General features: G+C 48.2%; 1 protein-coding gene and 1 long non-coding RNA gene across 2 annotated transcripts in view; one reads left to right on the top strand and one right to left on the bottom strand.

Annotated features, from left to right (window-relative positions):
• The window catches only part of LOC140393276 (uncharacterized), a 169,941-nt gene that overhangs the window by 27,090 nt on the left and 115,493 nt on the right, over positions 1 to 27,358 (bottom strand). The window contains exon 7 of the long non-coding RNA XR_011935564.1: positions 24,894 to 24,989. This is a non-coding gene — a long non-coding RNA (uncharacterized lncRNA). The remainder of the gene's footprint in view (positions 1 to 24,893; positions 24,990 to 27,358) is intronic.
• sema4gb (sema domain, immunoglobulin domain (Ig), transmembrane domain (TM) and short cytoplasmic domain, (semaphorin) 4Gb) overlaps positions 1 to 27,358 on the top strand; it is a 244,050-nt gene that overhangs the window by 210,352 nt on the left and 6,340 nt on the right.

The raw sequence follows: 27,358 nt of genomic DNA, 5'->3' as shown, positions 1-27,358 counted from the left end.
ACGGATTCGCACGTAAACAGAAGTTATTTATTTAGCTTGCAAGCTTAATCATCTTACAGAATGTAACAGGACGTCCTGCCTCTTACACTCCAGAAAACGACTGAACTACCAGACAAAGGGATCTCTGCAAAATCAGTTCAAATGGTATCAAGTTTCACATACTCGACGGACATAGGTCAGCCTAGGTCCCTCCTGACCTGTTCGATCTATTCTGATTGGCTCACTTCCAATCCCTTTCTCTGGCCCCTATCAATGAAGCATCACCCTCATAGACACACCTCTTCCTGCTTTTTCCATGCGGTCTCAAATTCCTTTGTCCCTAACTGCAAAAATCAAAGTGGCTTATTTCTACATTACATTAACTAGTAACTCTAAAGTAACTATTTTATATCACATTCGTCATTCCCTCCTTTTATCATTCCATGATAACCGAACTATCCAACCTATAGCTACGGTTCCTCATCTAAAAAGATTCGTCGCTGCATTTCCAATTCCTGTCTTAGCCCCCCTTCATCTGCTTCACCCTCATGGATTTTAACAGTTAAATTTTTTTCTCGGTGATTGGGGCGGTGATCTGATCCAGTGCACCCAGCATTCTACCCATCACACATTTAAGGATGGCCAGACCCACAAAGATGCAGCCGATAGCTACCACTAGATACATGGCCATATTTATCAACCAGTCCTTCCATCCTCCAAATCCCCAGTTACCCCAAGAGCCAGGATCCTGCATCCCGTCCAAGTGATCCCGTATGCGATCCATAAATTTAGTGATGTTAGCGGTCAAGTCTTGAACACCCATAATACACTTGCCCTGTACTATGGCGCATACCCCACCCTCACGGGCCAGAAGATAGTCAAGAGCATACCGGTTCTGCATTGCAAACAACCGTAGCTGAGACAACTCCTTAGTTATTGCCCCGAGGGCTCCCAAGGTTTCATTTCCCAAAAGGGTAAGGCCGCAAATAAAATAATTCCGATCACTAACAGCCAAGGAACCCCCCACACCTCCCAGTGTCAATACGCTCAGAATGCCCCACCCGGCTGAGTGGCCCCGGTTGGGTGCAAGAACCTGAGGTTTTTTCCAGTTCTCGCAAAATTCAGCAGAGACTGCCCGGCGTGCTAACTGATTATGCAGGTTCCACGCCGAAGGGCAGGGGACTGTGGTAGGGACTAGAGTCCCTATAGCAATTCGGCGGGGAAATGGGGGTGACAAAACGTTGGTCGCCGTACCATTAAATAAAAAGTAGTATCCTTGTTCCGTGTGGAGACTAGCATCACAATCAGTATATCGGTTGCGTAAGGACCTCCCAGTAGCCCAGTTTATCCAATTTTGAAATGCCCATTCGGGCCGCCCAGCAATGCGGAAAGCCCTATTCCCGACAGTGATATGAGAGACATTCGCCCAGCCACAAAGGAGCTGGAGGCCAGCGTTCAATGGAACGCAAGTGGTGCTATAACAAACGCATTGGCCAGACGCCTGGGTGATATGGCACCTCCTGTCCGTACAGGTGGGAAACAGACATGTTATATTTGTGTCCACCTCTACCAGCAAACAGCCATATCCTTCACTGCTGAAGCAATTCTCGTACGACCGGGAATCCCTATTGGGAGTGAAGTGGCTAGGTATGTACGCCCTCCACCGTCGCAGCCTATCGTACTGTGAATGGGAATTATCCCGAGGGAGGGGAAGGCAAATAGCCGGTGGTGCTGAATCCGGATCGTAAGGAAGAGTGACTTGCTCGGGCAATGGCTCGGAACGCTGACAATGAACCACCGTTTGGGGAGTGCCCCAAAGCGGTGAAACAGAAAATAACCTAGACACCGCTGCGGGGTTTGGGTAGCAGACAACCCGTCCCTGGCCATACAGACGGTGGTAAATCTGGTAGAAGAGATTCATACTACCCGGGTTTTCCTCAGTTTGGCCTTTAATTAACTTAAGTGCATCTCCCGGTAACCTACGTTCTAGCTGTACTTCCCTTCTCACACGCCCCGTCCTCTCTCTAGTCCCTTTCTCTTTCTCATGGTCTCTTCCTACACTCTTCTGACAGCTTGATGTTACCTTTATTGTACCACTTTTAACACATCCAAAATCAAATTTACATGTATTCCAAAAACAAGGCAATGTCCATATAATGTTCCCTTCCCATCGCCGGGACCGGTGCAGCTGCTTCATGACTCCCGCATTCTCCTTAACTTTGATGACCTTCCATGAGTCGATACCATGTCCTCGTATATGGGGGCAGTGAAGAACATCACCTGTGCATAGGTGATGTATCCTTGTAGATTGGTTGGGGCTACACAGATACATAATATTCCCCTTTTCCATGTCCATCGCCAATAACACGCCAAGCGAAGTGAGGCCAAATATCAGACAGACGATGCGTAGCCACTCCATCATGCTCCACACCTGTAAAATAGCACTGGAGAAGGGAGGCAGGTTAGTATCCGACCTTTTACAGTAGTGGAGATGGGCTCAATTTACAGTGATGTAGGTGGACCCAAGCACTTCGCCCCTCCACTTTAACTGCTGTGGGGGTGGCAAGGAGAACTTGGAAGGGCCCGTCCCATCGCGGCTCCGACCCCTTCCTAGTCCAATTTTTGACCATTACATAACTACCGGGCTGGACTGAAAGTGAGCTAGGTACTGGGGGCAATGGCTGGTGAGCCGCGCGGACCTGACCATGGAGTTCCTTGAGCACTTGCGTAAGGGCCAGAACATAGGTGGTCATTTCCTCAGTCATCTGATGAAACTGAACCCGTCTGGGAACCTGCAGGCTCCAGGGAGTTCTAAGAGGCCTGCCATAGAGAATCTCGGCGGGAGAGAGCCGGGCTGGTCCCGCAGGTGTAACCCGCAGCTGGAAGAGGGCAACGGGGAGCAACTTAAGCCATGTCAGTCCCGTGTCTGCTCTTAATTTAGCCAATTTAGTTTTGAGGGTCTGATTGTGTCTTTCAACCAACCCGGCTGCCTGCGGTCTGTAAGCACAGTGTAACTGCTGGCGTATGCCCAACTGGGAGCAAAACTCCTTGTTAATTTGTCCAATAAAATGAGGCCCATTATCAGAACTTAACTGAGCTGGTATACCGTACCGGGGAATGATTTCCCTCATCAAGACTTTAACCACAGTAGCAGCTTTACTATAGATAGTCGGATACGCCTCAACCCATCTGCTGAACACATCCACAATGACCAAAACATATTTATAACATTGACACCTTTCCAACTCAATGTAATCCATTTGGAGCGTCTCAAAGGGACCACTGGGCAACGGGGTTTGCCCCTTCCCACAAGGGATACCTTTTCCGGTGTTATATTGCTGACAAATCAAACACCGATTACTGATACTTTGGGCCAACCCCTGCATTTTAGGGTGCCACCAAGTGTCCAGCAACAAATCACTAGTCCCCCGAGCCCCACAATGAGTTGCAAAGTGTACACATTCGATGACCCATAAAGCCAGTACATCAGACATACAAGTCTGATGTGCAGGCGTGGTCCATAAAGAGGAAACAGAATCATATGTACAACCTAACCGTTTCCACATTTGTTTATCACTCTCAGGAGCGTCCTCCTGTAACCTTATGACGTCTTGGATGGTTGGCATTGGCTTGTCAGAAGCAGACACATTCATAGTAGATCGTTTAGTCTGACTTAACATTTTAGGCACCATCACTTGCTGAATTTGTGCGGCTGTGCGCGCTGCACGATCTGCTCGTTCATTACCAACGTCAACTGGGGTTGTACCATTCGTGTGGGCAGCGCATTTAATAACGGAAATCTGCGCTGGCAGAAGGAGGGCCTGCAGTAGGTCATTAACTAAACCCCGGTGGGATATTTGACCACACATAATCATGTCAGGTTGTTCTGACGAAATGTCACTCAAATCGCCCCTTATTGTGGTAGTTTCCTGAATCAAGGCTAAACAGTCATGGCCAGGTGCGTCTTCATGGACAGGGGGACCACTAAGAAAACAGGCTGGATTGATAGTGGTACAGTATTTAAATGTCAGACGTGGATTGTTCAAAAGGTATATCTCATACCTATTCTGACGAGCTGCGGTAAGATGCTGACCATTCGCCCCATATCCCTGGCATGGTACTGGTCATGGACCTGACGTGTAATATGAGGGCTTACCGAAGCTGACTGTGGCCATAAATGTGGTGATATTGTAACAAAATCGGCTGTACCTTCTAACATCAGGCTGTACCTTCTTTTCCTGTGACTGTGGCTGTAACCTTGACTGGCCATTCGGTCTCAAGTAATGGCCAGTATTTGTCCTCCAACTCCCTGTTTCGTCCAGTTCTGTCATAGGCCAGGGTAACGTGATGCAGTGATAGTGGCTGTTCAATGTCTAACGTCCACCACTGGGGGGTGATAGAAATATAGCACTGTTGTCTCATCCTCCTCTTCGCTGATCCACCCACCCAAAGTCACTATATTGGAGCTCCTGCTGGTAAACTACCATTTCTGCCGCTTGTTGGGATCGCAGATCATCCTTTTTCATTACATACTCAGTCTTAACCTTTGTAACTGAGCCTCCTTCTTGGCCTACACCCTCCTTCCAGTAAAATCTGACTGCCCTTGCCATCTGGGAAGGGTCGTTCTCTGTCCAATTCATGTTATTACATTTCACAGCAGTAACCACAGAAGGTGGTAGGCAATGCATTAACATAGCACAGTATTGAGGGGAATTCTGACCATTTTGATACAGCAAATCGCCTGACTGCCCCCGGTAGATTTCATTAAAACGCCCCAGACATTCCTATGGCTAATCAATCTTCCTAGGTTTTAGGTCTAAGATAACAGAAAGATTTATGGGCCTTTGAAATGTGCTATTCAACGCATTCAAGATCTGTGTCCTTCTTTTCTCTATTTGCTCTCTTTTTTTTTTAAAACTTAAAAATGTTTGAAAATTCAAATTGAATTACTGCAACTTGCAAGCTTATCTCTGATCTCAACTCAGAACTAAATTTACAATTTGCTTAACACAAACTTGTATAACATTTACAACTTAATTATTTCTTTATCTTAACAATTTTTTCTTTTAACAAGTTTTTTTTTCTGTTACATACACATAAGTATTAGCAAAATCAACTATCATAAGTATTAGCAAAATCAATTATCATCTTCAGATTGACACTTTTTAATATGGTGTCCATGATCTTCTTTAAGTTTCTATTAATCTCCAGATAAAATGAGATAAACCTTATTTCAAGTAAGTAAAATTTAAGATTCTGGCAATTTCAATCAATTGCTTTCGAAAATAATAACTTTTATCAAAGAGGTAGAGAAACCCACTGGTTTCCTTTAATTAATTCAAAACGTAACTTTGCTGGTGTTCACTGACTCAAAGGAAAGGTATCCGATTACACTGCAGACTGTTATCTCAAGGCCTGAGTGAGAAGCACTGTCTGTTTTCAACTCCGCCTGCTGCTGTTAACCCTTTGAGAGACTTCTGCTTCAACCTCACAATCTCAACTAGACCTCGGAACTTTACAGTCCAAGGAGACAATTTTAGCTTAATCAACTATATATTTAAAACACTCACACATAGAGTTGAACCATCTTCAGATTTAAAAACAGTTATACTGGACTGAACCCCCATCTATTGAAGTCCCATCAGCCCCTGAACCCATATAATAGACTGAACCTTTATTATTTAAAGTCCCATCAGCCTCTGAACCCCGATAATAGACTGAACCTTTATTATTTAAAGTCACATCAGCCTCTGAACCCCGATAATAGACTGAACCTTTATTATTTAAAGTCACATCAGCCTCTGAACCCCGATAATAGACTGAACCTTTATTATTTAAAGTCACATCAGCCTCTGAACCCCGATAATAGACTGAACCTTTATTATTTAAAGTCCCATCAGCCCAAAACCCTAACCCAAGCCGAAACAACAATATGAAATCCCATCAATTAAAGTGCTAATCCCCAGACTGACCTGTGATTTCGTCGAGGCGGTCTTTCTGTGCCAACCGCGAGTGACCAGACTAATCAGACGATAAGAAGAGGGGAACAATCAATGCTGGTCGTTTTCCATTTCTACATTGAGGGCCCTTTGTTCCCGTCCTCCTGTTCATAATCAGTCTAATTCTGATTTCGCAGTTGGAACAGGATCGCCCAGAGAAATCCCGGTTTTCGGCACCAAATGTTGATCTCCAAATTTCTTTCTCTGTCAGTCTGGCCTCAATAAAAGTTGAGACGGATTCGCACGTAAACAGAAGTTATTTATTTAGCTTGCAAGCTTAATCATCTTACAGAATGTAACAGGACGTCCTGCCTCTTACACTCCAGAAAACGACTGAACTACCAGACAAAGGGATCTCTGCAAAATCAGTTCAAATGGTATCAAGTTTCACATACTCGACGGACATAGGTCAGCCTAGGTCCCTCCTGACCTGTTCGATCTATTCTGATTGGCTCACTTCCAATCCCTTTCTCTGGCCCCTATCAATGAAGCATCACCCTCATAGACACACCTCTTCCTGCTTTTTCCATGCGGTCTCAAATTCCTTTGTCCCTAACTGCAAAAATCAAAGTGGCTTATTTCTACATTACATTAACTAGTAACTCTAAAGTAACTATTTTATATCACATTCGTCAGGCCGAATGGCCTCCTTCTGCACTGTAAATTCTACGAGACATATGAACAAGTGACAAATGCAGTTCTGTCCATTTAGCACCACTTGCCTGCACCAATTCTCCCCCATTATCACATTGCTGTTTGTGGAATCTTGCTGTATACAAATTGGCTGCTGTGTTCCCTAGATTACAGCAGTGTTTCAAAAGTACTTCATTGGCTATAAAACACTTTGGAACAGTCCTGAGGTTTTGAAAGGCGCAATATAAATGCAAGCCTTCTGTCTTTTGTTCAACAAACAGTTGAACTGGAAAGAAACACAATGGACTGGATTATTCTGCCCCGCCCACCGCAGGATCGCCACAGGCGGGAGGCGGACCACAACTGACCTTGGGCGGGAATTAACTGTCGCTGGGTGGGTGCGGCCGGAGGAATCCCGCCCAATATGATAATCTGTTTTTGCAAAGTTGATTGTAGGGTAAATATTGACCCGGACAACAGGGATAACGCCCTGTTCTTCTTCAAAATGGTGCCATGGAATCTTTTACTTGAAGCTGAGAGGGTACAGATGGGGTCTTGGTTTAATGTCTGAATGTGGTGAACACCACTAGTGGTATATTATATGTATTACGGCACTGCCCGTATATTAGAGGTACGACGGTAAATCCCTGCCTGCTGGCTCCGCCCAGCAGGCTGCGTATAAAAGTGTGTGCTCTCCTGCGCTGCAGCCATTCTGTTTCCAGCGACAGGAGGCACAACACCTTGTTCAATAAAGTCTCGATTGTTCCACCATTCTCGTCTCGTGGTAATTGACGGTGCATCACTGAACTGAATAATGGCACCTCTGACAATGCAGCACTCCCTCATTGGAGTCCGTCTGCCTTGATGGTTGTGCTCAAGTGCTGGAGGGTGGGACTTGATCTCACAGTGTTTGGTTAAAGCTAGGTTTTAAGCCCATTGAACCACAATAGTCCTTAACTACTCCATGCTCTAGGCATGTCCCATCCGCCTTCATCCAAAGATCTGGTGGCGAATGCTGCACATGCTCAATAACCCACCCTCTGCTGCTCTCTGGGGAACAGAATCCCAAAGACTAACGACCCTAACGAAGAGAGAACTAAATTTTTCAGACGCAGGATTGAATAGCTGCTAAAATATTTGTTGGTTTTACGGCCTGATCACCAAATTAGTGGGTAACCTTAGGGCAGTAATAGTAGTTGATGTGATTTAATAAAACACACTGAAGAGGTTGAGTGATGTGCGATTAATTACTGCGCAAGGACTATTCCGAGAATGGGAAAGAGGGGAGCGCTGGACTGCACAAATAATTTGAAGTAGGTCCTGAGGATCATGTTTTATTAAGAGCCCCCGTGGATCAGCAAGTCTCCAAATCTTCTTGGGAAGACCCAGTACAATTACCAGCAGTGTTTATAAACGGGGGATTTACAGGCGAGCTCTTGTTCTAAGTGTACAAAGATAGATTGACGCGCTTTCACCGGTTGCGCTTAGAAAGGGACAGGGCCCTTAAACCATCTGATTTGATGTCCATCGGCAGTCATGTTTCATTAATGAGCTGTGTGTCGAAGGAAATAAATTTGCTGAGTTTGTCAGTGCAGGTTAGCAAATAGAAACAGTGGCATTTAATTGGAGTTTTGACACTCGTTGCTCGCAAGGCCAAGGGGCGAAGTTTAGTATCAGTCTATTACCAGATCTTTTCAATGTTAACTGATATGGGCTGAAGACAGTGCACTGGATGTCCTGAGGCCATCGATAAGTGGCGCGGCATACTCGCCAAATGCGATTTCGGCGTCGGCGACCGGAGAATTCAGCCCGGTGTCTCCTTAGGCCTTGACTGGATTTTATGGTTGGTCTTCTGTTCTCCGCTGATTACAATCACACTTTCCTGTGTAGAAACACTCAAAGGAACAGGAAGCGCGATTCTCCGAAATGGAGACAGAGTGTTCGCGCCGTTGTGAACGCCGTCGCGTTTCACGACAGGGCGAAACGGGCGCGGCCACTACCAATTCTGGCCCCCACAGAGGCCGCTCCAGCCTCCCTTCCCGGCGCCAACCCGCGCATGCGCAGTTGGGCCGTGCCAACCCGCGAATGCACGGGGGAGCTTCCTCAACGCGCCGGCCCCGACGCAACAGGGGCCGGCCGCGTAATAAAATAGGGCCGGGGCTGGAGAGGCCGGCCCCCCGATTGGTGGGCCCCGATTGCGGGCCAGACCCCATCGGAGGCCCCCCGCCCCCCCCGGTGAAGGAGCGCTTTTCCCCGCCCCACAGGCCGCCCCCCCCGACCCTTCGCGCAGAGTTCCCGCCGGCTGCGAGCAGGTGTGGAAGGCGCCGGCGGGACTCTGCCGTTCCCGCCCGACCGCGGACAGCGGCTCCCGACCGGTGCCGCGCCAAACTCGCTGGCGCAAATGGCGCCGATTCCCCGCTCCTCGGAGAATCGCCTGCTGGCGTCGGACCGGCGCCGCGGGAAAAAATGGCGAAAACGGCGATTCTCCCGTACGGCGCGGCATGGGAGAATCCCGCCCAGGGTAGGATACAAGGAAAGAGATTTATTGAGATACACTATTAAAGTCTCCCCGACCTGCACCCAGCCTGGAGTTTTATACTGCGGAGCCTCCCCTATTAAGAGGGCTCTGCCCCCAATTACCAGGGGAGCTGATACTCGTTATGAGTTAACGGGAATTGGATGGTGCACACTCACTTACGTCCCAGGCGGTCATAACGTGAAGGTTTCCCTGGTTGGAATGTGGAAGATTGAGGCGCTGCTTAAAACCTACCTCTTTTTCTCTGTAATTCCCTCTTCAAACCTCTCCGTCTCTTCACCCATTTCTCCTCATTTAATACACCTCTAACAATCCTCATGCCCTCCGCCCACCCGATGACCCCTCATACCCTCCACACCAAGCCATGCACTCCCATGCCCATTCACGCACTGCACACGCCATATAGAATTAATGAACCCAGGAGTGACAATAGGATGTGTTAAAACATTTAAGAAAAACTGACATACAATCATAAAAATTGCTTACACTACAGCCTGATAAAAATATCGATCAATGCCGATCATCGGCGGCAGGGTGGCATAATGGTCGGCACTGCACCAAAGACCTGGGTTCGACCCAGGCCCTAGGTCACTGTCCGTGTGGAGTTTGTACATGCTTCCCTTGTCTGCCTGGGTCTCATCCCTACAACCCAAAGAATTGGGAAAAAAATAAATTGTGTACCCTAAGTTTATTTTTTTTAAATGTCGATCATCCAGTCCATTTAAAGTGTCAGTAGCAGAAACTGCAAGAACCTGAAACCTCTATTTTATGCAAGTAGATATTATGTGTAGAGTGAAATATTATGTATAGAGTGGGGATCAAATCTCAAAAATAAACAAGTAACCATTCAAAAACATAATAGCTGCTCATAAAACTGTTAGTACAAACAAAGTTCTCAGTCCTCTTCACACCTGTATCAACAACCACTGTTGAGCTGAATCCATTTGTGGGGTTTGGAGCACATAATAAGTTTTTGTTGCACAGCTACATCTGCATAACCTCCAGAGCTGACTACAGCAGCATCTCACAGTAGTCGAAACAGCTTGCCATTTCAAAGGCTCAACAGATAAGAGGGCTGTCAATCAATTTATGGATTGAAACAAAGGGTCTTGATCTAAGACCTTAGTTCTAAAAACTCCAGCCAGGAGAGAGATTCTCGCAGCATCTACCCTGTCAAGCCCCTTAAATGTTTAATTTGTTACAATGGGACCATCTCTCATTCTTCTAGCCTTGACCTTGTTGAGCTGTTCAAAGTCTTCAATCAGGTGAAGTACAATGGGGGCACATTAAGACTGCACTTAAGAAGAGCAGGAAAATGGACCTGGGAAGGGAGGGGGGAGGGAAGGTGGAGGGATCAAGCCATTAAGGAGACAGAGATGGGTGAGCAAAAGGTTACAATACTGGGAATAGTTACGAGCACATAGACGCAAAAGGAGCAGCAGAGAATGATATGTATGGAGTGAGGTGTTGGTCCTAAGGCAGCCTGTTGGTATTTTCCCTCACTATAACATCTAATTGATCATTCAGCTACCCCCGGATTCCCCCACTGTTCGAAGCAGCTTGTGCTAATGTGTGTTCCACATGGTCTGGTAGTTCAAAGGTTGGATTCCATTCCAATACAATGACTAGCCAACCACAATTAGCAGCAAGAGGTGTCATGGTGAGCAGGGTGTCTTATGTTGAAACTCTTTTGCTACCAGACTTTGAAAGGTTTTGACGAGCATTAAGCTGGAAGAATGTGACCAGAAAATAAAGTCCTTTGGGTGCGATCGAACCAAAAAGGTCATTTTTGGCGGGGAGGGGGGGGGGGGGGTTCTCCCCAGCTCTGACGGCGAGTCCCCCACTGCTATCAAACTACATTTTTTGAGCCTTGGGAAGTTTCTCTCCGGGCTAGTCCCCCACACTGAGCTGAACCCTCTGGGCTGACCGGCTCCTCAGAGATCAGGCCACCATTTTGAAAGGGTGCCCCGATTTCTAAGTGAGCTTCAGGGCCCCCCCCCCACCCCCACCCCCCTGCCTATGGGCAATGCCACCCCCCACACACATGGGCACTACCCTAGCTCACCCCCCACAAGTGAGAATACCTTGCTATGGGGTAGCTGAGGGCTCCCCCTTTACAGGCCCCCGCACGACCGCTTTCAAGCCTCCACGCCTTCCAGGACACCCAACCTTCATCCCTCACAACCTCCCGGAGGTCCCTTCATACCTGCCCGTCACCCCACACATTTCGTACCCCCCTCCACCCACCTTTCTTAGGCATGGTCCCCTCAGGTCCTGACCTTTGGCAGGGCCACCCAGTCACCTTGGCAGTGCCAGCCAGTCACCTTGGGAGACCCCCCCCCCCAACGTTTGTGTGGATCAGTACTAATGGACACCCTGCTGGGGTCTCCCTGGGTTGGTCAGTAGATGCCAGGATCTGGTTAGATCCTGCATCAGCATATTTAAGTGGGTTCGTGTGAGACAGGGTCCCACCCATTCTGGCGGGAACCAGATTGCGACGCCTCACGATATCTGGTGAGATCTCACGAGGCGCAATGGCCACCAGAAGCCTCTTCCGGCATCTACCGGCCACGTCGCGCCCAGTTCGGGTGGGATGCGGCCAGTAGATTGTGTCCTCTATCTCGGCATGGTCAGGCAAACTGGGTTGCTTTTTATTCACTTGTTCTTGGGTTGTGTCAGGGCCAACAGTTATTGCCCATCCCTAAGTGCCCTTGAGTACCATGCTGGTGAGCCACCTACAACTTGATGGGGCATCTCAGGAGGCAGTTGAGCATTGACCACATTTCTGTGGGCCACAGCACACCAGGTAAGGATGGCAAATGTCCTCTCCTGAAGGGATTAGTGAACCTGATGCATTATTGCAATCTCCAGTAATGAATTCATTGAACTCCTGTGAAGAGGGCAGTTAAGAGTCAAACATGTGGATGTGGCTTTGGAATCACATATAAGCCAGACAGTATAAAGATGGAATGATTCATGAGATGTGAGTGAACCATTTGAACTTACAGCAGGGAGTACCACAAGTTGAGCAGTCCCAGGAACAGCTCAGTACTGAAGGAACTCTACACTGCCAGGGGTGCTATCTTTTGGATGGGACGATAACCAAAGACCCCGTCGTCGCACTCAAGTGCTTGCAAGAGATCCCATCGCACAGTCTTAAAGAAGAGTAGGTCAGCTGTCCCTAACCTCCTGGCCAATATTTATTCTTCAGCTAACATGACTGAAAAACAGATGATCTAGTCATTGTCATAATATCTGCTCATGTATATAATGAAGTGCAGATAGGCAGTAATTGACATACAGGACGACCAATAAGCACACAACACAGTGCAGCCAATCACCAGACAGGACACTACCACTATAAAGCCAGAGAGCACTAGGTTTCCCGCTCTCTCGGGACCCAGCCACTGAGACAGTCAGAGTCCACGAGCTAGCACAGTGCAAACACCATGCGGTAGCTAGTAAGTCTGGTCAGGCTAGTACAAGGTCTCCAGTCAGTTCAGTATAGTGTCGATCCACAGCTGAAAATGTATATCAATTCTATCGTTGAATAAAACAGTGTTGGATTTTCCCCAGTGTTAGACGTCTGCTTCTAGCTTCCCTGCATTAAGTGCAGTCCACATCGAACCAGTCAGCCTACCACATCATGGTACAGGAGTGATACTGATATTGACGGACCTACCTCGAGTGAATCAGCATTGACCAGCAAGCAGCCATCCGGTGACATGGAAAACATCCAGCCTCCTCCGCAGCTCCGCATCTCCGGCAACCTCGGCGCCAACTGGAAAATCTTTAAGCAAAAGTTCCTCTTGTACATCGTGGCCTCCGACCTCAAAGCCGCATCGGATGCCAGAAAGATCGCGCTATTTCTCTCAACAGCCGGGGACCACGCCATTCACATCTACAACTCCCTCACGTTCGCTGACGGCGAAGACAAAACAAAATTCAAAACAGTCCTGCTGAGGTTTGACAGCCACTGCGACATTGAGGTGAATGAGAGCTTTGAATGGTACGTTTTCCAGCAGAGGCTTCAGGGTAAGGATGAACCTTTTCAGTCCTTCTTGACCCATCTCCGCATCCTAGTGCAGTCATGTAACTATGACTCGACGGCTGATTCCATGATCCGGGATCAGATTGTTTTCGGGGTCCACTCCGACTCCCTTCGGCAGCAGCTCCTGAAAGTCAAACAGTTGACCCTCTCTGTCGCTATCGAGACGTGCGTTGTCCATGAGCATGCTAAGAATCGTTACTCCCACATCAGGGCAGCAGAAACTGCGAAGCTGGCCTCCCACAAGGCGGAACGGGTGCAGGCCATTGCACAGAGGCAGGGCTTGAGCATCGAGGAAAGTGGCTGTTTCGCACGCTTTTCCAGGGTCCCTGCGCATGCGCGCCACGACCGAGTGAACGACGAGGCCGACAACCCGACTGCACAGGTGCGTACATCGACCGACCGCACTGCGCATGCGCGATGGCGCACGGAACGCGCTGACGTCGGCGTCATGACGTGTCCGAATTGTGGCTCCGCCCATTTAAAGCGGCAATTTCCGGCAAAAGGACGCCGGTGTCTACAGTGTGGCAAGCTTGGCCACTACGCAGCCCTTTGCAGATCTGCCCCACCGCTCAGCAGCCAGCGATCCCAGCTGCGGCGCAGAAGTGTCCGCTCAATACAACAAGGCATGCCAGATTCCGATCCCGACAGCCACAGACCCTGATGCTGAGTGCCTCAAGTCCCCATACCGGGTGGGCATCATAACTACACATGAGCTGCCTTCCACCACAACGGCAAAACGCCTCTCGATCCTCAGTGTGGATCCCGACGACGAGTGGTGTGCTGTCCTCACAGTGAACAAGGCTCGCATCCGGTTCAAACTGGACACCGGCGCTTCGTCGAACCTCATCTCAAAATCCGACCTCGCCACCATCCGCGCCAGACCAAGCATTCTTCCACCAGCCTGCCAGCTCCTTGACTACAATGGCAATGCCATAGCTGCCAGTGGCTCGTGTCAACTAGCGGTATCCAACAAGGCGATCAAGGCGACACTGTGGTTTGAAATCGTCGGGCCTGACAGAGCATCTCTGCTCGGTGCTCGTGCCTGCAAGCTCCTGAACCTGGTTCAACGCGTCCACACCATGTCATCATCACCGGCGACGGCCTCGGCTGATGGTAACTTGCAAGCCGACATAGATGACATTATCACGCAGTACCACAGCGTGTTCGACGGAATGGGCACGCTCCCATACCGATTCAAAATCCTGCTCAAGCCGAACGCCACCCCTGTAATTCATGCACCTCGCCGGGTGCCGGCGCCCCTCAAGGATCGTCTGAAGAAGCAATTGCAGGACCTCCAAGACCAGGGCATCATATCAAAGCTTACAGAGCCCACAGACTGGGTCAGCTCCATGGTCTGCATCAAGAAGCCGTCATTGGAGCTTCACATTTGCATTGACCCGAAGGATCTAAACCGCAACATCATGAGGGAGCATTATCCGACACCAAAACGTGAAGAGTTGACCAGTGAGATGGCTCATGCCAAATTCTTCACTAAGCTCGATGCCTCCAAGGGTTTTTGGCAAATACAGCTCGAAGCGTCCAGTCGCAAGCTGTGCACGTTCAACACCCCGTTCGGTCGCTAATGCTACAACCGGATGCCCTTTGGTATCATAGCTTCCTCCGAAGTATTTCAACGCATCATGGAACAGATGATGGAGGGCATCGAGGGGGTGCGAGTATACGTTGACGATGTCATCATCTGGTCCACAACGCCCCAGGAACACATCGCTCGCCTCAAGCAGGTATTCTGGAGAATTCATGAACATGGTCTCCAGCTCAACAGGGCCAAGTGCTCATTTGGTCAATCAGATATTACGCGGCAGGGCGTACGGCCAGATGCCGACAAGGTCTCGGCGATCAACGCCATGAAGACCCCGGAGGACAAGAAGGCGGTCCTCCGCTTCCTCGGGATGGCCAACTTCCTGGGGAAATTCATTCCCAAAATGGCATCCCACACAACGGCCCCCTGCCATCTCGTCAAGAAGTCGACGGAATTCCACTGGCTGCCCACGCATGAAGAGGAATGGCGTGAGCTGAAAGCAAAGCTCACCACAGCCCCGGTTCTAGCGTTCTTCGACCCTACCAAGGAAACCAAGATATCAACTGATGCAAGCCAGGTTGGCATTGGGGCGGTGCTCCTTCAGCGAGATGACTCCTCGTCCTGGGTTCCAGTGGCGTATGCCTCTAGGGCCATGACGGCCACTGAGCAACGGTACGCTCAGATTGAGAAGGAGTGTCATGTGTCATGGGCCTCCTGACAGGGAGAGTCAAGTTTCACGACTACGTTAATGGCCTGCCAAAATTCACAGTAGAAACAGACCACAGGCCTTTCGTCCACATAATCCAGAAGGATTTAAATGACATGACACCTCGGTTACAGCGAATTCTTCTTAAGCTACGCCGCTACAACTTCAAACTTGTCTACACGCCAGGCAAAGAGCTGATCGTTGCAGATGCCCTATCCAGGTCCATCACCACACGGTGTGAACAAAGTGACTTCATTTGCCACATAGAAGCCCAAGTGCAGTTCTGTGCCACCAACCTTCCGGCCTCTGACGAACGGGTGGTCCAAATTCGTGAGGAGACGGCCAAGGATCCTCTGCTGCAGCATGTGATGCAGCACCTTACCAATGGCTGGCAGAAGGGACAATGTCCCCAGTTCTATAACGTAAAAGACGACCTGACGGTGGTGGAGGGAATCCTTCTGAAACTCGACAGGATCGTAATTCCTCAGAGTATGCGGGCTATGGTGCTGGGCCAACTCTGTGAGGGTCACCTTGGGGTCGGAAAATGCCGACACAGAGCTCGGGAGGCGGTCTATTGGCCGGGCATCAGCCAGGACATTGCCGACACAGTCCTCAATTGCCTTACCTGTCAGAAGTTTCAGCCAGCTCAACCCAAAGAAACGTTGCAGCAGCACGAGATTGTGACCTCTCCATGGTACAAAGTAGGTGTAGACCTTTTCCACGCCAAGGGGCGGGACTACGTACTCCTGGTCGACTACTTCTCCAGTTACCCAGAGGTGGTGAAACTGTCCGACCTCACGTCGAAGGCAGTAATCAAAGCCTGCCAAGAAACGTTCGCCAGGCATGGGATACCGCTCAGGATAATGAGCGACAACGGTCCTTGCTTTTCAGCCAGGAATGGTCTGATTTTGCACAGTCCTACAACTTCCGTCACGTTACCTCCAGTCCCCACTACCCTCGAGTCAAACGGGAAGGCCGAGAAAGGGGTCCACATTGTAAAGCGGCTGCTGTGCAAAGCTGCAGACTCAGGCTCCGACTTCAACCTGGCAATGCTGGCATACAGGGCAACCCCACTGTCCACTGGATTGTCTCCTGCGCAGATGCTCATGAATCTCACTCTGAGGACCACAGTTCCAGCCATCCACGTTCCCGACCTTGACCACCTCACGGTCTTACAAAAAATGCAGTAGTCATGGGCCCAACAGAAGGCCACATACGATGCTTATGCCGCGGATCTACCCGAGCTGGCCCCCTATAATCATGTTCGTGTCCAGGTGCCTGAGGGCGGCTGGTCAGCCACAGCTGTTGTGATCAAACAAGTGGCCCCAAGATCGTTCCTTGTCCGCATGGCTGATGGCTCCCTGCTACGGCGCAACAGACGGGCACTGCGAAGAGTTCCATGCCCGCTACCTGACCGACATGCCCCGCCGCCTACGATGCTTCCTCCGGACGTACCCTACCACGAAGCCACCGATCTACCAGCAATCCCGCCGGCCCACACGACCACCGCGATGGCAGCGATCCCGCCTATCCAAGTGCAGGCGGATCCTGATCCACCTCTGCGTCGATTGACAAGAATTTGTCGCCCACCACAAAGACTAAATCTATAGACTGAACTCTTGCACAATCTATAGACTGAACTCTTGCACATTTTGTGACTTCATCGCTTTAACCTCTGTAAATATTGTTTCGTTTACCATGTATCTGCACTATCGACACCTTCCTATGTATATACGTTAATCTAGACACCTTTTGTATATAGTCAAACACATATATATATATACACTCACACACCCTAGTATTTATTTATCTATTTTAAAAAAGAGGGGAGATGTCATAATATCTGCTCATGTATATACTGAAGTGCAGACATGCAGTGATTGACATACAGGACAACCAATAAGCACATAACACAGTGCAGCCAATCACCAGACAGGATACTGCCACTATAAAGCCAGAGGGCACTAGGTTTCCCGCTCTCTCGGGACCCAGCCACTGAGACAGTCAGAGTCCACGAGCTAGCACAGTGCAAACACCATGCGGTAGCTAGTAAGTCTGGTCAGGCTAGTACAAGGTCTCCAGTCAGTTCAGTATAGTGTCGACCCACAGTTAAATATGTATGTCAGTTCTATCGTTGAATAAAACAGTGTTGGATTTTCTCCATTGTTAGATGTCTGCTTCTAGCTTCCCTGCACCAAGTGCAGTCCACATCGAACCAGTCAGCCTAACACATCAGTCATTATAATGTTGCTACTTGGAGGAGTTTGCTGTGTGGAACTTGCCTGCCATATTGTCTACATTGCAACAGTGACTACATTTCAAAAATACTTTATTGATTGAAAAGTGTTTTGGGACGTCCTGAAGTTGTGAAAGGCTGCGTATAAAAGTAAGCTCTCGCCTTCTATTTTAGTGATCATGGACAGGCCCATTAGCTGATTCCCTGCCTTGTGGCTCAGGGATAATGCAGCTAAGCGTGCTGGCTAATTCAGAGAACCCAATTCATTTTTCTTCCAATTAAGGGGCAATTTAGCATGTTCAATCCACCTACCCTGCACATCTTTGGGTTGTGGGGGCGAAACCCATCGCAGACACGGGGAGAATGTGCAAACTCCACACGGACAGTGACCCAGAGCCGGGATCGAACCTGGGGCCTCAGCACCGTGAGACTGCAGTGCTAACCACTGCGCCACTCTTACAATACAGTTACGTGTTTACAGGAACTAAATGGAGTAGGTCTCAAATTCCTCTCTGACTCCACTCCCTCACTGAGCAGTACTTTACGCCATCAATCATTTGTCAATTCTGAGGGATTTGATTTTTGTTCTGATAGCTCTTGATGAAGCACTTTTCCATTTAAACATCTCATTATTATTGTACATCTTGTTTCCCTTGCATTTATACTCCACATTGAAGACAATGACCCCTATTTTAACTCTAGGCAAACCGATGGGGTTTGAATGGGTTAATAGCTGGGAGTGGGGTTAGAAATAGGCAAAGTTTAAAAATGTGTCTCCCAACCAAGCTTGTCCATGTCATGTCAGCTGGGTTAAGTTAAAGTGGCACTCTTTTTGTGTGTTCCATTCGCGTTGTTAGTAGAGGTAGTGACCCAATTAAATGAAACAGGTCAGTGTCTGTGTTAAAGTAACAGAGAGGAATTTCATGTGATTGAGTTGAGCATACTAACATCAGCAATGGAAATTTCTCAGCTCCGATATTTATGCTGGGTCTTGGGAGTTCCTAAGTGCCAAGTGCCAGGAGACATCCTTAATTGGAACGGTATGACGGAGGATGAATTATATATTAACAGACTTTGACACATTTATATATGTAGGCTGGGTTGGCATGATTTCAATTACAAGAATTATAGCAATTACCTTAAAATATAAAATAAGAAAATAGCGACCGACCATGTAACTTATCTACCCATTTAAGAGGGAAAGCTCTTCATAATTTCCTTTCTCTCAGAACTAATCAGAACAATTGCATTTTCCCCGCTGCCCTTTTGGTGTTTATTGGTTATTTGCCTCCTGCAGTGACTTTGTCTCGGTCACAGTGTCGCAAATTCTACCATTGCAACTTTCGGCCTTTTGAAAGGAAGTGGATGGGAAGTGAATTCCTAAAGGGAAATAAAGACAATGGGTGGGGTTTTCCAGCCTTTCCAGCCAGCGTGATCTCCTGGTCCTGGGGGGGGGGGGGGGGGGGTGGGGTGGAGAATCCCATTCAGTGAATGGTGCAGTAACTCTCCGGAATGCAACTTCGAGCGAGGTACAAGACAAATCTTTTTTTAAATTTAGAATACCCAATTATTTTTTTCCAATTCCAGGGGCCTATCCACATACCCTGCGCATCTTTGGGTTGTGGGGGTGAGACCCACGCAGACACGGGGAGAATGTGCAAACTCCACACGGACAGTGACCCAGAGCCGGGATTGAACCCGGGTCCTCAGCGCCGTGAGGCAGCAGTGCTAATTGTGAAGCAATGCGGAATACAGGGTTAAACGGTAGCGTTCTTGGCAATGTGGAGGAGCTGAGAGATCTTGGGGTCTATGTTCATAGATCTTTGAAAGTTGCCACTCAAGTGGATAGAGCTGTGAAGAAGGCCTATGGTGTGCTAGCGTTCATTAACAGAGGGACTGAATTTAAGAGCCGTGAGGTGATGATGCAGCTGTACAAAACTTTGGTAAGGCCACATTTGGAGAACTGTGTACAGTTCTGGTCGCCTCATTTTAGGAAGGATGTGGAAGCTTTGGAAAAGGTGCAGAGGAGATTTACCAGGATGTTGCCTGGAATGGAGAGTAGGTCTTACGAGGAAAGGTTGAGGGTGCTAGGCCTTTTTTTAAAAAATAAATAAATTTAGAGTACCCAATTCATTTTTTCCAATTAAGGGGCAATTTATTGTGGCCAATCCACTTACCGTGCACATCTTTGGGTTGTGGGGGCGAATCTCACACAAACACTGGGAGAATGTGCAAACTCCACACGGACAGTGACCCAGAGCCGGGATCGAACCTGGGACCTCAGCGCCGTGAGGCAGCAATGCTAACCACTGCACCACCGTGCCGCCCTGCTAGGCCTTTTCTCATTAGAACGGAGAAGGATGAGGGGCGACTTGATAGAGGTTTATAAGATGATCAGGGGAATAGATAGAGTAGACAGTCAGAGACTTTTTCCCCGGGTGGAACAAACCATTACAAGGGGACATAAATTTAAGGTGAATGGTGGAAGATATAGGGGGGATGTCAGAGGTAGGTTCTTTACCCAGAGAGTAGTGGGGGCATGGAATGCACTGCCTGTGGAAGTAGTTGAGTATTGGATAGGTACATGGATTACGGTAGAATGATGGGGGTGTAGATTAATTTGTTCTTAATCTAGGACAAAAGTTCGGCACAACATCGTGGGCCGAAGGGCCTGTTCTGTGCTGTATTTTTCTATGTTCCATGTTCTAATCACTGTGCCACCGTGTCCCCTGGGTACAAGACAAATCTAGGGACTTTTTTTTTAATGTATTAATTCATGGGATGTGGGCATTGCTGGCTAGACCAGTGTTCTGTGAGCCACTTCCTTGAACCGCTGCAGTCCATGTGTTGTAGGAAAACTCCCACTGCTGTTAGGGAGGGAGTTCCAGGATTTTAACCACAAGGAACTGCAGATGATGGAAATCCAAAACAGAAAGTTAACGTGTTGGAATCATGCAGCATGTCAGGCAGCATTTGTGGAACGATGAATCTTCAGCTGCTTCATCAATGACTTTCTCTTCCCGATAAGGTCAAAGGTGGGATGTAAGCAGCCCGGTCCATATGCAAAAAGACTTGGACAATAATCAGGGTTGGGCCATTAAGTGGCAAGCAACATTCGCGCCAGGCAATTACTACCTCCAACAAGGGAGAATGTAACTATCACAGCCTGACATTCAATGGCGTTACCGTCGCTGAATCCCCTACTATCAACACCCTGGGGGGGGGGGATTTACCATTAACCAGAAACTGAAGTGGACCAGCCGTATAAATACAGTGCCCTCAAGAGCGGGTCAAAGGCTAGTAATCCTCACCTCCTGACTCCCCAAAAAGCCTGTCCACCAGGCTCAAGTCAGGAGTGTAACAGAATATTGCCTGGATGAGTGCAGCTCCAATAGCACTCATGAAGCTCAACACCGTCCTGGACAAAGCAGCCCGCTTGTTTGCCCCCCCCCCCCATCCACTGCCTTCAACATTCACTCCCTCCCCCACCAATGCACAGTGGCAGCAGTGTGTACCACCTCCTGGAGGTACTGCAGCAACTCACCAAGGCCTCTTCGACCGCAGCTCACACATCCGTGCCCTTCACCACCCAGAGTGACAAGGGCAGGAGATACATAGGAACACCATCCAAGAACACTGTGACTGGCTCAAAAACCCCTGTAACTCCTTTCCTAACTGCACTGTGGGTGTTCCTACTACACGTGGGCTGTAGCGATTTAAGAAGGCGACTCACCACCAGCTTCTCTTGGGCAATCAGGGATGGGCAACAAATGCTGGAGCATTTCACACCCTGTGAAAGAATTTTAAAATGAACTGAAGTGTAGATTCTGGATCACCTCTGGTGCTGGGAGGTTGGTAGCTGCCTCTGCAAAGTCTATCAGGAGGTTTGAGGGAGAAAGGCAAAACCGCAGGTAAAAATTCAAACTCATCAATAATAACTCCAAATAAATTTGTCACCTCTGAGGTCACAGAATTTTTATAGCACAGAGGAGGCCATTCGGCCCATCGTGCTTGCATCGTCTATTCGTCTATTCACCTTGTGCCAGTCCCCACGCCTTTTCCTCGTAACCCTGCATATTCTTCCTTTTCAGTTAACAGTTCAGATAACAGGTATGTCAGTGTAAATGCCCTGTATCGGTGGTCTCTATATATCAGATAAGAAGTAATATCCTAATACTTGCAATTACATTACCGGTGGGATTCTCCGGCCATTCGCTGGCGGCGTGATTCTCTGGTCTCGCTGGTAGGGCACCCCCGTCCACGGGTTTCTTGATGGTGTGGCGTGGCTACAATGGGAAATCCCATTGACGAGTAGCGAGAGTAGAGAATCACGGCACTTGCAAACGCCATGCCAAAATTCTCTATCCTCCTTAGCAGTGGTAGCGGGGCGGAATTGCGACAGAGAAACCGGGCATACATCTCATCATTGAAGAATCTCAATGTACAATGAAGTACTCCACTAATTAGAACATAAGAACATAAGAACTAGGAGCAGGAGTAGGCCATCTGGCCCCTCGAGCCTGCTCCGCCATTCAACGAGACCATGGCTGATCTTTTTTGGACTCCGGCCCGAACACCATAACCCTTAATCCTTTTATTCTTCAAAAAACTATCTATCTTTATCTTAAAAACATTTAATTGCTTTCACCTAAGCAACTAGGCATCAGTAATATTCTACAAACAGCAACGGAATGGTAACTTAGGTTTTGAATGCTATTGATTATGAAAAGAGCACAGGCCACAACAGTAGAGAAAGTTCCTCGCTCTCCTTTGAGTAGTTCCATGGGATCTTTAACCTCATGGTTTAACAGCTCATCAGAAGGGTAGCACATCTGACGATGCAGACCGAATCTTTGTCGACCGAGACAATGTGCTCAAGTCCTGCGGGACATTGGAATTCATAATCTCCTCTCCTAGACATGACTCTGCTGCCAAAATTGTTTCACATTATTTGTTGCAAACCCTTTGCCCGCTGAGTTCCTCAGGATGACTCCAAACCCAGTTCAATCCCGGCCTATTAAATATAACTAGTCTTTCAAATGTACTTGACCTGTTTCTGTTGGGCAAAAAGGGACCTGCTCTAATTTTGTGTCTTTCTAACCGTTCTGGATCACTTTCAATTTCTATCTTTAATGCATTCTCAAAAAGGCATCCTTCACCAGATTATTTTATGAGGCTATTGTTCATATCCGGGTTCATTTATGTTTATATTTTATTGACACATCTATATTTGAGTCCAAAGATGTGCAGGTTAGGTGGATTGGCCATGCTAAATTGCCCTTAGTGTCCAAAAAGGTTGGGTTGGGTTACTGGGTTACGGGGAAGGGGTGGGGGGCGGGGGTGGCTTAGGTAGGGTGCTCTTTCCAAGGGCCAGTGCAGACTCGATGGGCCGAATAGCCTCCTTCTGCACTGTAAATTCTATGATCAGAAGTCTATGATATTTCTAAGTACTCATGTGCACACACACACACACACATATATAAAAACACAAACACAAGTTAGTTGGTCATTTATACATATTTAATGAATGTGTTTATTTAATAAAGAAATACTTGTATTAATATAGAATGATTTATGACTCCAGGATGCCACAAGTCTAGGGCTGGTTTAGCACAGTGGGCTAATCAGTTGGCTTGTAATGCAGAACAAGACTAGCAGCGCGGGTTCAATTCCCGCTCCGGCCACCCCGAACAGGCGCCGGAATGTGGCGACATTTTCACAGTAACTTCATTGAAGCTTACTTGTGACAATAAGCGATTATTATTATTAAGAGATATTGCAGCCAACACTTTTGAAGTGTAGTCTCTGTTGCAATGTCAAAAATGCAACAACCAATTTGTGCACAGCAAGCTGCAATAAACAGCAATGTGATAACAGCCCTGAGGGGTAAATATTGGGTAGGACATTGGGACAAACGTCTGTGCTCTTCTGTGAAATAGTGCCAAAGGATCTTTTCTCTCACCTGGAGAGGGTGGACAGGGCATTGGTTTCAGGTTTCATGAGGAGGAATTTTTTTCAGCCAGAGGGTGGTGAATCTGTGGAACTCTTTGATGCAGGTGGCTGCGGAGGCCAAATCACTGAGTGTCTTTAAGACAGGGATAGATAGGTTCTTGATTAATAAAGGGATCAGGGGTTATGGGGAAAAGGGCAGAAGAATGGGGATGTGAAGCATATCAGCCATGATTGAATGGTGGAGCAGACTCGATAGCAGCACGGTAGCTATCACAGCTCCAGGGTCCCAGGTTCGATTCCCGGCTTGGGTCACTGTCTGTGCGGAGTCTGCACGTTCTCCCCGTGTGTGTGTGGGTTTCCTCCGGTTTCCTCCCACAGTCCAAAGATGTGCAGGTTAGGTGGATTGGCCATGCTAAATTGCCCTTAGTGTCCAAAATTGCCCTTAGTGTTGGGTGGGGTTACTGGGTTATGGGGATAGGATGGAGGTGTGGGCTTGGGTAGGGTGCTCTTTCCAAGAGCCGGTGCAGACTCGATGGGCCGAATGGCCTCCTTCTGCACTGTAACTTCTATGATGGGCCATATGGCCTAATTCTGCTCCTATGTCTAAAGGCCTCATGTCTCTTTTGAATGGCAGCACTTCCGACAGTGCAATCATCCCTCCGTATCGCACTGGCGTGTCAGCATCGATTCTGTGCTGATGGCTTTGGAGTGGGACATGAACTCACAACCTTCTGACGCAGAGGCTGAAGACACAGGCGTCTCCTTCGATTGCCAAGGCTGGGACGGAGTTTGGGAGGGAGAAATTGGTTTGGCCCTCTAGGCCTGGTCACTACCTTGTAACTCCACCTGAAAGGGCCACGTGTGTGCGGGCATCAGTTGTGGTTCGAGCTCAGCTGGAACATTTCCGCAAAAATCAGGCGGCCAGTACAAAACCCTCGACGTTTACACGGAAAGCGAGAAGGTATTGGGCGATAGCTGCAGAGTTAGCCCCGGCCTCCGGAACGAGGAGATACTGGAGGAGGAAGGAAACGTCAAGCTCTTTAAGCTTGTTTGAAAATCGGTAATAACATTTTAATAGTTGCCTCAGGAGATGAGCAGCCACTGTTTTATATGACAATGAGGAAGAAAAGAAAATGCACGCAGATGTTCACAGGGCTTAAATTAGAATCCACTGAATGACTGAAGGAAGCAGGAGTTGAATCTGTTTGAACATTGAGAGCACAGTAATTAAATTTAAAAAAAAAAATATTGAATGCATCACCTTCCAAAGGGTTTTCTACAGTGTTTTTCACTGTCGGCTTTACAGCATTTCCCCCAAAGCATCTTCAATCATTTTGCAGCATCTTCAATGATTTTTCTATGAAAATAGAAGATATAAGAATCAGCCATTATTCAAGGTTTTTTAAAAGAAAATCTCAGGTTCAATGCGTGTAGTTAATTTGTCGTTTTGCCTTAAGCAACTTGCAAAACCCAGAGGAGGTATTTTCCTCTATCATAACATAATCTGTGTTGGGCGGCACGGTGGTGCAGTGGTTAGCACTGCTGCCTCACGACGCTGAGGTCCCGGGTTCGATCCCGATCCCGGGTCACTGTCCATGTGGGGTTTGCACCTTCTCCCCGTGTCTGCGTGGGTCTCACCCTCCACAACCCAAAAAGTTGTGCAGGGTAGGTGGATTGGCCACGCTAAAATTGCCCCTGAATTGGAAAAATAAAAGAAGAAGAATGTTAATCTGCGTTTGCAGTTCGGCTTCAGAGAGTAATGGGTAGACCAGTCAGAGATATTTGTGGAATTGCCAACCGTGATGACCAGCGAGCTAGCTGGTTCGTGGGTTTCACCATGAAAATGCCAAAAGGCCCATTGGGTAGATGCAATGTGGAGGGTGTGATGGTGCTGACACTTTTTGTACTGCATGGGCCTCACACTGATGCCACTCAAACAGAGATTGTAAAGAACTGGCTGTGCTTCGAGTATTAAACGGTCATCACCACGCTCACCCTGGCTGTCGGCGTGACTTCTGTTTTAGTGGGATGCTGGTCTTAGCGAGTGTGGCAGTTCCACAGGGCAGAACTGTTTGTTTGATTGGCATCCCGCCCAATGGACACAATGTCCACCTCCTACATCACCAGCGCACTGTGGCTGCAGTGTGTCAGAATTACAGGATTCACTGCACTCCATCACCTCCCATGTGGTCTCTACAGCTGAAAACAGCAATGTTGAGGGAACTGTTATTTCCAAGTTCCGTTCAAATTCATCTACAACAGGGCTTTTCAAAGTGCGGGTCGCGACCCATGGGCGGTTGTCAGGAGAGTTACAGAGAGATAAGACTGTGCGTAGCCTTCTGAACATAAGCGGCAGCAGTGAGCAGGTCTCGTGCCCTGCATGTACACTTGACGCCAAGTGCCATGTACGCACATGCTTTTGGTGCCAAATCACGGAGGAGAGCTTCTTCCATTTTTTAGCTGCTGGCAAATAAGGCTAAAGGACTGTGAAGATGGATCATTTTCTTACAAGGAAAAGGGGGCCAGAGTCACAAATAGGCAGTGTACCTACTGGCCAAGGTCTCACATCTGAATCTGTTGGGAAGAGCTGCTCAGGAGAATCGACGGCAGGACAGAGCAGTGCTAGTGTTAACTCTGTACAGAGCTCCAGGGCCTCTCAGTAAGTGAATGTGACGTGTGTTGCGAAGGTCAGCCACGCAGGTCCAGAAGGTCGGTCGGTTGGGAAAAGTGGGTCCTGGTGGAAAAAAGGTTCGAGAAACCCTGATCTACAATAACTTGGCCGTCTATCACTGCATTTTCGTCACTGCTGGGTCAATTTTCTTGGAGTTCCCTATTTGATGTCATTGTGGGAGCACCCTCATCTCAAGGATTGCCGCAGTTCACGGGGAAAACCCACCATATCAACCTGTGGTGGGCAACAAATAGAGGCTTGCCAGAGTTGACTTGTGTCGTGAGGTCAAATGTAGGAAAAGAATCTGTCTCGCAGCCAGTGGTGTAAGATCTTAACTTGAGATTCCCCTCAGTACAAAAACACCTGTTCAGCAGGTCCCAGCTTCAACCTCAGTTTGAAATCAGAACGGGGATCAAAGCTGGCGCCTTCCTCCTGTTGGTGCCTTTGTCACATTATCCATACATCTGTCGAGTTCTGGCCCGGGGCAGCTCTTAACTCAGGTCTTGCACGTGAGGTTCTTCTGCCACATCGGAGGCAAGATATAGCCAAGTGATTTCCCTTTGCCTCCCTCATGTTTCTTTTAGCTGGAGGGTGCCATATCCAAGCTGGGTTGCAGCAAAAGCTGAAGAACCCCCCCGCCCCTCCCACCATTTATCAAGGAGACCACCTACCCACACCCATTGGACACAAGAATCCACATTGGAGCCATCAACACAGCATTCAGAGATGGCTCTCCAGATTATGCTCATTGGGCCTAACTGGGTTTGAACCAATCTGATTCGCACATGGCATTATTCCCATTGAGTCAGTGGTCACTCCATCCAGGTACAAATCTTTTGCCGGGTGTCAATACGGTGTGTGGAGACCATTTTCTTGTTTCCCATTTGCCAATGATGTTGAAAATGGGGCTTCAGGCCTTCCGATTTCAGAGCTGGAAATGCTGATAGTAATTTACTCTAGTTTATCATTTACTTGGAATGGGGACAGCCTTTCTCTGTGAAAGAAAGATGCAAGAATGTCCCATTTTATACGTTCTTCACATACCTACTTTAAAA

The sequence above is a fragment of the Scyliorhinus torazame genome, chromosome 16, assembly GCF_047496885.1.
Source record: "Scyliorhinus torazame isolate Kashiwa2021f chromosome 16, sScyTor2.1, whole genome shotgun sequence".
Classification (NCBI taxonomy): Eukaryota; Metazoa; Chordata; class Chondrichthyes; order Carcharhiniformes; family Scyliorhinidae; genus Scyliorhinus; species Scyliorhinus torazame.
The sequence above is the reverse complement of the archived record's forward strand: the minus strand, read 5'-3'. Positions and strand labels throughout refer to the sequence as shown.